The 9,413-nt window shown below is 44.6% G+C and overlaps 1 pseudogene; it reads right to left on the bottom strand.

Annotated features, from left to right (window-relative positions):
- Window positions 1-762: 762 nt before the first annotated feature.
- On the bottom strand, window positions 763-1,864 carry LOC147441512 (uncharacterized; annotated as a pseudogene).
- Window positions 1,865-9,413: the final 7,549 nt, after the last annotated feature.

The following is a 9,413-nucleotide window of genomic DNA, read 5'->3' as shown; positions in this document are numbered from 1 at the left end:
CAATGAGAAATTATCAATAAAACGACATAAACTATATCTCTAAAAGAATAATTATACGAGAATCAATGAACGAGTATATCATATAACAAAAGATCATGTACCAACAGTAGCTCGATAGAATTTGGACGATCATCAACGGCTCGACTGAATCGGAACGATGTGTAACTTGCTTTTGCAGCAAAGTTACGTCAGTAACAAATATATGATTGATGAAGAAAAATATAATTGAGAAGTTTTCAATTATGAGAAAAATCAAAAGCAAAAAGTAAAATTTTGATTTTCAAACATATTCGCAGTCCGAGACGATAACCCAAAATCGGTGCAGAATTTAGAGAAACTTTCTTCTGCAAAGTTATAGACCACATCGATTCCAATCTCCATCGCGGGTAGTTTCTTTTGCAAAGTTGTAGAACACATCGATTCCGGTCTCTCACGCGGGTAGTTTCTGCAAAATCGTTTTCAATAAGCAGAAAAATAAAAAACAAAAAACGAAAATTGCTTTTTAGGTATGTACGCAGTCCGCGAACGATAACTCAAAATTGGTGCAGAATTTGAAAACACTTTCTTCTGCAAAGTTGTAGACCACATCGATTCCGGTCTTTCGGAAGGGTAGTTTCTGCAAAATCGTTTTCAACAAGCAGAAAAATCAAAAACAAAAAACAAAAATTGCTTTTCAGGTATGTACGCAGTCCGCGAACGATAACTCAAAACCATGACTTCAGAAATACCTCTTTCCAGTGACCCCTTTGAAGAACCCTCCTCTCATCCAGCAAGGTTCTCCATAAACTCATAGGCGGGTTGCCGTGGTTTGATCGTCGTGCTTGATGATGGCTGTGCTCGATTGCCATCTTTAACAAGATTCAAAGGATTGTCCCTAGCGATCTTGGCCTCCAAAGCCTACACAGAAAGACTATAACACTTACATAGACATGTTAGAAGTGGTCAATCATAAGGTTGTGTGGCTCTCGAATGTAGTGATTGAGGAAAATCTGAAATTCATCATCTTTGCCCAACCCTCGAGTTGAGCATTAAAGCTCAACTCAAGCTTCACTAGAGAACTATGAGCACATGCCGCCAAGAGCTCTGTACCATATGCTTGAGAGCTCTAAAAACATGAAAAAAAACCATATCTACATTGCAGGCCGCTTTGATACTGCCTTCTACTACTCGATACTCGAATTGAAATCCCACCTGGATCAAAGGGAAAACTTTGAGCCTCCCTACTTGAAGACCGATTCCCGCCTGGATCAAAGGGAAACCTCTCTGCCTCCCAGTTTGAAGACCAACTCCCACCTAGATCCAAAACAGTAGGCATACGCTTTCCAGAAATGAAGCTACAAAGAACAAGCTCGCCAAAAAAATATCCCTGCACAAAATACTTGCCCTTTGCCATCACTTCAAGACCTGTAGTTGTCTTGCTATTACCAGTCCATCCAAAAGCATCATCACCATGAGATCATAGATCCTTAAATGCACAAGAACCTGTCTGTGGATCAACACAAGCCAAAACGCACCCCAAAGCCTCAAAAACACTTGTCGCACCATCATGATCAAGAGCAGTAAACTTCAAGTGGCACTGAAAGGCATACTTTCCCGCAAAGAGGTATAGTAAGCCCTTGAAGATATTCGTGGCATCAGTAGAGGGTAAAAACTCCCTCGCAGCACCTGTGACCACTTCAAGAGCCATGTCTTCATCAAGCAAACTATTTCGATACTCACAAGTAATGTCTTTAAACGTTTCGGCATCAAAGGGAGAAGATGTAGGCTTATAATCACCCTCTTCTGATAAGAGACTATAAAAAAAACCCATATCATTATCTCCATCATCAAAAGAATTCCCTACTTGCGCCATATCCCCACACATACTGCCATCCTTTGTGGACATAATCTCGTCACCATCGATCACGTTCAGAGCTTCTAAATCTGCAATAGGAGCGACCAAGTCTTCATCTGCAGAATCATGCACTGACACTTCATCGCCTTCAACAGAGGCTTCTTCTGCTACATCCTCAATCTTGATCACCACTTGCTCTTGGACACTGGATGATTGCCCAAACCCTTGCTTCGGTAGAGTCTCTATCAACTGGCAAACCGCTGCTGCCTCATCTGAGTGCCCCTGCTCGACCATCACATCATCAACCAAGCAAGAAAAGAATTCAGCCCATACATTTTCAGACTCCAAGTCGGCATCACCATTGCACTGAAGGAAAATTTCTTGGTCCTTGACGCATGATAGCCTACACTCCAAGGCTGCATCTCTACCAATTTTTACAGAGCCTGCTGTCGAAGATACGTCTCCACGGCCACACCCTAACTCTGAAACCAGACACACCGTCACTTGCTGTTGATCATGGCAAGACTGCCCACCCTCTTGCTCTATCAAACTAGCTTTTGATACCACTTTGAAGTCTTCGTTTGAACTGGGTACACCATTTGGATGTATACCCTCCCGTTCACTGTCTTGCTCTTCTACAATATGCACTATATCGAGTACTGCATCCCCAAACCTACTAGAGATCCCAAAATCTTTAGCACTATCTGAGTTTCTGCCACAACCATTGTCCTTAGACTCGCCCATATACCCACTATCGGTACATGTCAACTATTCTCCATCATCATATTCAGCTTCTGTTGTGGTTGCTGATCCCATAAACCCCTTTTGATCTTCACAAAACGCCATAAGTAGGGCTAGCTTTATCTGGTACCAGCTCCTTTGCTTTGATGTTCAGAGGTTGCAATAGATTTTCCATGCGGTTCCACGAAGCCCTTGCCACACATAATCTGCCTTTTCTTCATCTGTGCACATATGGAACTCCTCCATCTGTAGCTCCACCAGCCATATCCAAGGTCAAATTCTCTGCCCTAGCGCTCCGCTAAACCACCTCTCGATCTTGGACTGCGCCATTTGCATCGACCCGGCAGCTTTAAGGCTTTAAAACAACTGAAAGTATCTCAGCATTGCCCTCAAAGACTTATCTGAGAGATTTTCAACACAAAAAACAACCGTTCCCCAGTGGGATCGCCAAAAGATGATGGGACCGGGGCAAACACACCCAGACACAACACTCACACTCTGTCTCGTAGCTCAAATGCACACACTGGCCAGCTATTTGAGAAGAAACCCCTCCGAAAAAAAACTCAGTCTTGAGCACACACAGATTGGAGTTTCTCTCTCTCTCTCTCTCTCTCTCTCTCTCCACACTCACATGCTCGAGTCATCAGCCTTGGCCTTGTTCAGTCCTCAGCGAGGTTACTTCAATAACACCTTAAAAGGCCTACTTTTAGAAGGATCATCCTGAAAGGGAACTTATTTACATAGACAACGGGAAATCAGAGTGCCCTTCTCATAATATGGCAAGCTTGCATTGTCTCACGCACTGAGAGAGTCTTCATTGATGACAAGCTCCAAAGCTATGATGCCTGGCGACCTATGATGAAATTCCTTTCATTCATTGACTACGGCCTCTCGATGCCCAGCTTGAGCATGGAGGCCCTTCGACTTCAACAGCTCATGCTTTGGGTCCCCTTTGCATCAATTGGCTGCCTTTGCACGGCTCTCTGTTTGAATGGCGAGCTCTCTCCTGCAGCGCTCTAGGACCTCAGAGCCCCCCCCCCACCTCCTGCTCATGGCGCTCTCTGCAGCCGTTCCCTTCCTAGTCTGCAGCCCCCGGCTGTGCTCTCTTGATGGCTCCCCTTGACTTATAATATGCAGCCCATGAGCCACCAGATGGTGCCCCTGCAAGCCGATCACCTTCTCCAGCTCGGACCTCCAACCTGCATCAAGGTGCGGGCATAGACCCTCCCCGGCTCCTTTGCTATCCTCTTTTTTATCTTGCTCTACTCCTGGCTAGCCCTCAAGCTCTCGGACACAGTGCCCTCTCAGCTTTGGCCAGAGAGCGTCTTCCCTCGGCCCCCGCTCGTTCTCTGGGTGGTGTCCCCCTCTTGAATGGCACCTCAGCCTGTGCTTCTGTTCATTCCATGGTGGCTGCCCCTCTTCAATTGCTCGGGATGATGCACCTCTTTCTGCTCCTCCACCTTATTAATGTGAGTTGTGGCCTCCTCTCTTTCAGAGCTCTCCGTCTCGGCTTCTACAACCCTCCTCCGATGAGCCCTCAGGCTACTGAATGGCTTCTTGCTGCTACATCTTGTGAGCTTGCTGCGGAATCTCCCCTAGAATTCCCTACCCCAACCTGCACCACCTCCTCGCCACTGCCTAAAACCTGAACCTCTCACCCCCCCGCCTTCTTGCCCACGCCTCCTTTATGGGTCAAGCTAGCAGCTTCGAGAGCCCCCTCATCAGCATGGCCTCCCATGCTTGTCATTGCGCCGCTCTTTCTCTCTCATACCTGCTGGCGGCAGCCCGCGTGCAAGGCCATGCTCAGCAACCCCTCCATCACTTTTTTTATTTTTGAAGCCAGGGGGTGATTCCCACCTAGAGAAAGACTCTCAAGACCATGACTCCGGAAACACCTCTTTCCAGTGACCCCTTTGAAGCACCCTCCTCTCATCAAGCAAGTTTCTCCATAAACTCATAGGCACGCTTCCGTGGTTTGATCGCCGTGCTCGATTGCCATCTTTAACAAGATTCAAAGGATTGTCCCTAGCGAGCTTGGCCTCCAAAGCCTACACAGAAAGACTTTTTGCATCCACTATAACACTTACATAGACATGCCAGAAGTGGTCGATAATAAGGTGGTGTGGCTCTTGAATGTAGTGATTGAGGAGAATCTTAAATTCATCAACGTTGTCTATGAAGCATACCATTGTTCATCACATTTGTTTAACAAAATCTACAAAACAGGCTTGGGATATATTGGCTCATCTTATGCAAGTCGCAATGAGACTAAAATTGCTTTGCTACGTAAAGAGTTGGAGTCGAAGATTATGCATGAGGAAGATGATATGGACACTTTCCTTGCTGGTGTCAAGGATATCAATGAGCAGCTTATTTGTAAGGTCTCTGACCCCGATCAAAAAGAGCACCCTTGTCCCATGAAATGAATATAATGGAATAAGTTACTATTTTTAGTAGTTTTCCAAATTCCGTCAGTGCCACGATGTTTAGAATGTTATAAAGCTTCAAAATGTGAATTAAAATAATTTTTGTAAAAAAAATCCAAAAATAGTAAGTTTTTGGTCGCCCGACCCATCCAGTTTTGATCGTCTTGAAAAACTGCACCCGTACCCCAAATTTGAAAAAATGCATTTTTGGACCCCGGGGCCTGCTAAATATGGCAGGCACTCGAACCAGTACGTCTTAGTTAGAGCTTCGTATAGAAATTTTCGGCATCAAAATCCGACTCGTATGACCCGTTTTAACCTAGAACCAATTTTCCTAAAAATTGTCCGAGGAGGTACCGGGGGCCCGAGGCTGTGTGGGAACAGGTTCCAGCCCACTCCAGACCAACTTGAGCAACTAGGGGGCACCCTCTTGCCTTGTGGGAGTCCTGGGGAAGCTGCCAAGCCAGCAACTAAGTCTCAGAGTCAGTTAAACTAGCCAACCTCACACTTGGTGAGTAGGGAACTAGACTTACCATGCAAAGACTGAGTGCTCACTCAGATGCTTATAGTAGCACAAATCGATTTTCAGCTTGTAGGAGTCTATTTAAAGGCCTGCACACACACACACACACACACACACACACACACACACTGGGAAGGTGCTGCCGGATCACACACCCTTTGAAGAAGGAGCAAGGAGGGAGGTACTGCCGAATTCTCATCTCAAGAAGCTTGATTAGATCAGAAAATCGAGAAGATTATCAGCCATTAACCATGGTAACGACAGTTTAATTAATGCCATCTATAAATTCTTTTCTCTACCATCTAAATTCCTCGTCTATTATGCTTATTCCTAGTCTTAATTCTCTATGACTACTCTCTTAATTCTCCTTAATCATATTCTATTATGTAATCATCATTCCATAGCTGAATTATCAGCCATTCATCACTCTCGATTAAGGATTAGAGCATAATTATCAGAATTTTCTCTCTCTAGACAGCATAGTAATTAGTCGGTAAGCTAGTAATTGTGTAGATTTAAGAGAATCACTTTTTCTATCATCCATTAATTCTGTAACTGAACTAAATTCATTTCCTTTATGCATTAAGGTGTAATTAAGGAAAAATTAATTTGTCATTAAGTCCCTACGAGTTGACTTTCCTCACACATATGCATAAGGTAAATCTACATCATCTATTGCTAGGGAATAGTTTTATCATACTTAATTAAATTCTTTGGTCACTCCAATAGTGAAATCCTAATTATTCTTAATCATGTAAGTCGAATAATTATCTTAGATCCGGTTTCCATAGGATTATATGTCATCCATAATGATTGCTTTATGAAAAATCTAGACCGCTCATATAGGAGGGATTAATTAATGTCAGTAATCTACCCATTGGACTGTTATGATGCTTGCGAACCTTAGCTCTTCCTCCAACTAATCATTTAAAGTAGTGAGAAATGGCCCCGGTTAAGAGGACTCGCTTCGGTGGTGCCCACGATCGCGAGGCAGGAACGAGCAATGTCAACGGGAAGGGGAAGGCTCCCATGGAGGAACAAATACCGGCCATCTCATGGGCCATCGATGAAGAAGTGGAAGAGGTAGATCTTATTTTTATTCAAGTTGTGTAAATTAACATTGCATACGCTATTTAGGAATGCTCATATCCCCAAACATGTTGGAGAAATCCGACGGAAACCTCGGCATTGAAATCATTGTACATTAAGTTCTAAAGTGAAAGGTAATGTTTTATGGGTATGCTGTTTGCAATAGAAAAGAATGTCTGCTAGGGAAAATTTAGCTCGGCACGTTCATTTTATTTCCAATGTTGAATCAGTCCTGACCCCCCTACTGATCACAGGGGGTAGAGTTCCTCGTTAGGGCTCTTGAATCGACGACTTGCTTTTTATGCGGTGGATACCCACGACTTGCTTTCTATGCGGTGGGAACCCACGTCTTGCTTTCTATGCGGTGGGAGTGTCCATGACGTACTTTCTATGTGGTGGACATACGTAGTTGAATGGGCAGCTAGGCGACAACGGGAGGAGTGAACTCTCGCTGGAGGGGGGATGTTGTACCTCCAGAACATTGGAACTTTTATGAATAAGTTTGAGTAGAATTTTTACTAGAATTCTGTCTTGGTGTTGTTTGCAATACTGGTTGAAGTGCTGTCTTAACGAACAAAGTGATTCGGAATTAAACAAGGAATATCTATGTTGAACAACTTTTGTGGTAGTAATTAGGTCACACAAGGAAGTGTCAGTGTGGGGGTGGAAAGTGGGGGCTTGGCTCGGGTTGCCAATGCTTACGAGATGGGTGGTCCCGATTGGTCGGGAACTCTCTGTCCCCATAGTGCTTACTCGATATTAGTAATGCTCATTGCCCCTAGAGCGGCGAAATCTCGAGAGTACGTGCCTCTGAAACATGGGGAAAAAAGCACTCGAGGTCTCTCTCCTCTTGGAAGGTGGGTCTTAGGATCGCTAGATAGTTTAAATACGCTTCCCCTGCGAGGTGGAGCTAGATCTCCCTGCTTGTAGGCTCGAACTCGATTCACTTTGTGATGAGAGATCGTTCGCTAGTCGAACCCTGAACCATTTTGTTTGCTTCCGCAATAGATCTAGTGGCCACCAGGTTCACCATCAAGTCCGCTGGTTGGTATGGCGGGGTGGGGACCTCACACTTGGTATGAGAGCCTAGGTTAGGCTGGGAAATAAAGTCGTATTGTTTGAACATTTAAAAATAAATGAAAGTATGTAGGTAGCTGATCCAAATTCCTTGCATTGGTGTTGCAGGAAGACCCCGTGCTAGAATATCGAAAGTTCCAAGTGTTTGAGCTTATTTATGAGCAAGCTCGAAGATCCCCAGTTTACCAGTTCAGGCGAGATTTCATGGAGATACTGTTGAAGGCATATACGCCACACTCCACTTGCATTGATAGAGGATGGGAACTTGATTGGACATTTCCAGGAGGGGTTTACTACATCAACGTTTGGAAGCTAGGATGCCTGGCTACCGACTTGAAGAACATACGTTGGGGAGAAGAGTTGAGAGTAATAGAGATATTCTACTTGGTGCCTACACGATTGGACCAGACTGTTTCAGACAACTCCAATCAAACCATCAGCGAATGGCTCTTGGAGAAGGTCACCAATGTGAATCCAGCAAACAGAGTCAAAACCTTTGGATTACTGAAAGCGGAACTCCGGCCCGATATTTTAGCCTATTATCCACTCAAGAATGAGTATAGGAACTATTACACGAATGAAGTAGTGCATCATGTCAATACCATCTCCTATGCGTATTTTATACGCAATTCATAAAGCCATGTAATAAGCTGATCATCAGTTATCCCAAACCTTGAGGGGTTTCAATTGTAATAAATTTCCATCAATAAAGTGCTTTTTGTCTCTGAATCTCTGTCTCTTGATAAAGTATAATCTTGAATTTTATTTTAAGTCTCGTGTCTATTTTGAAATCTAAGTAATGTATCAAGAATTTGTATAACCCATGTAGGTACCGCATGTTGCTCTGTACTCCGCAGCGCAAGAGAAGAAGCTCCTCCTTAAGCAAGCCCAACCTCCGATCTTTAAGGGCGAGGGGGCAAATGTGGAGAGAGATGCGGAAGTATGGATGGAATCCATGGAGGATTACTTTGAAGCTGCGGGGACCCAACCCGTAAATCAGACCATGCTTGCGATGTTCCGCTTGACTGGCGATGCCAAGATATGGTGGAAGCAACATTGCTGGGACATGTATATTAAGGGATCTTCCCATGTTGGAATTAGGGTTGCAGAGAAACACACACAGCTTGGAGAAGACCAAGGAAGCTCAAGGCACACAATAGAGAGTGTGTTACTTAGTGTGCAACGAAAAGATAGATAGCCCTAGAGTGATGGGCGTATATATAATGCACGGGGGAAAAAACCTCCTAAAGAGGGAAAAAATGCCCCGGCGGTCCTAGTGTGTTCACACACATCACTACCACATGTATATGGTAACAAATCCCCCCTGGAGTGATGCGGTGAACGAGAGCTGGCACATGAGTAAAGGGAAGTGCCATGCCCTGAGGACAGGATCAGTCCACAAAGGGGAGTAAGCCCAAAGCTTTGCGGAAAGCTTCAAGCTTCTCACGAGACAATGCCTTTGTGAAAAGATCTGCAAGGTTGTCCTGTGTTGGCACATAAGCCAAGCTGATCTCTCCTGCTGAGAGCCTCTCCCTGACATAGTGGTAATGCACCTCAATGTGCTTTGTGCGAGCATGAAAAACTGGGTTCCTCGCAACTACCAATGCGCTCTGACTGTCAGTGTAGATAGTGTTGGCAGTGTCCTGTCCAACACCCAAGTCAGCCATAAGGCGTCTGAGCCTTACACACTCAAGCGTAGCTGTGAAGACTGCCCTGTACTCAG

This window comes from Adiantum capillus-veneris, chromosome 15 (assembly GCF_014529385.1).
Source record: "Adiantum capillus-veneris isolate H3 chromosome 15, ASM1452938v2, whole genome shotgun sequence".
Classification (NCBI taxonomy): Eukaryota; Viridiplantae; Streptophyta; class Polypodiopsida; order Polypodiales; family Pteridaceae; genus Adiantum; species Adiantum capillus-veneris.
Note: the sequence above shows the minus strand (reverse complement) of the source record. Positions and strands in the feature narration are given on the sequence as shown.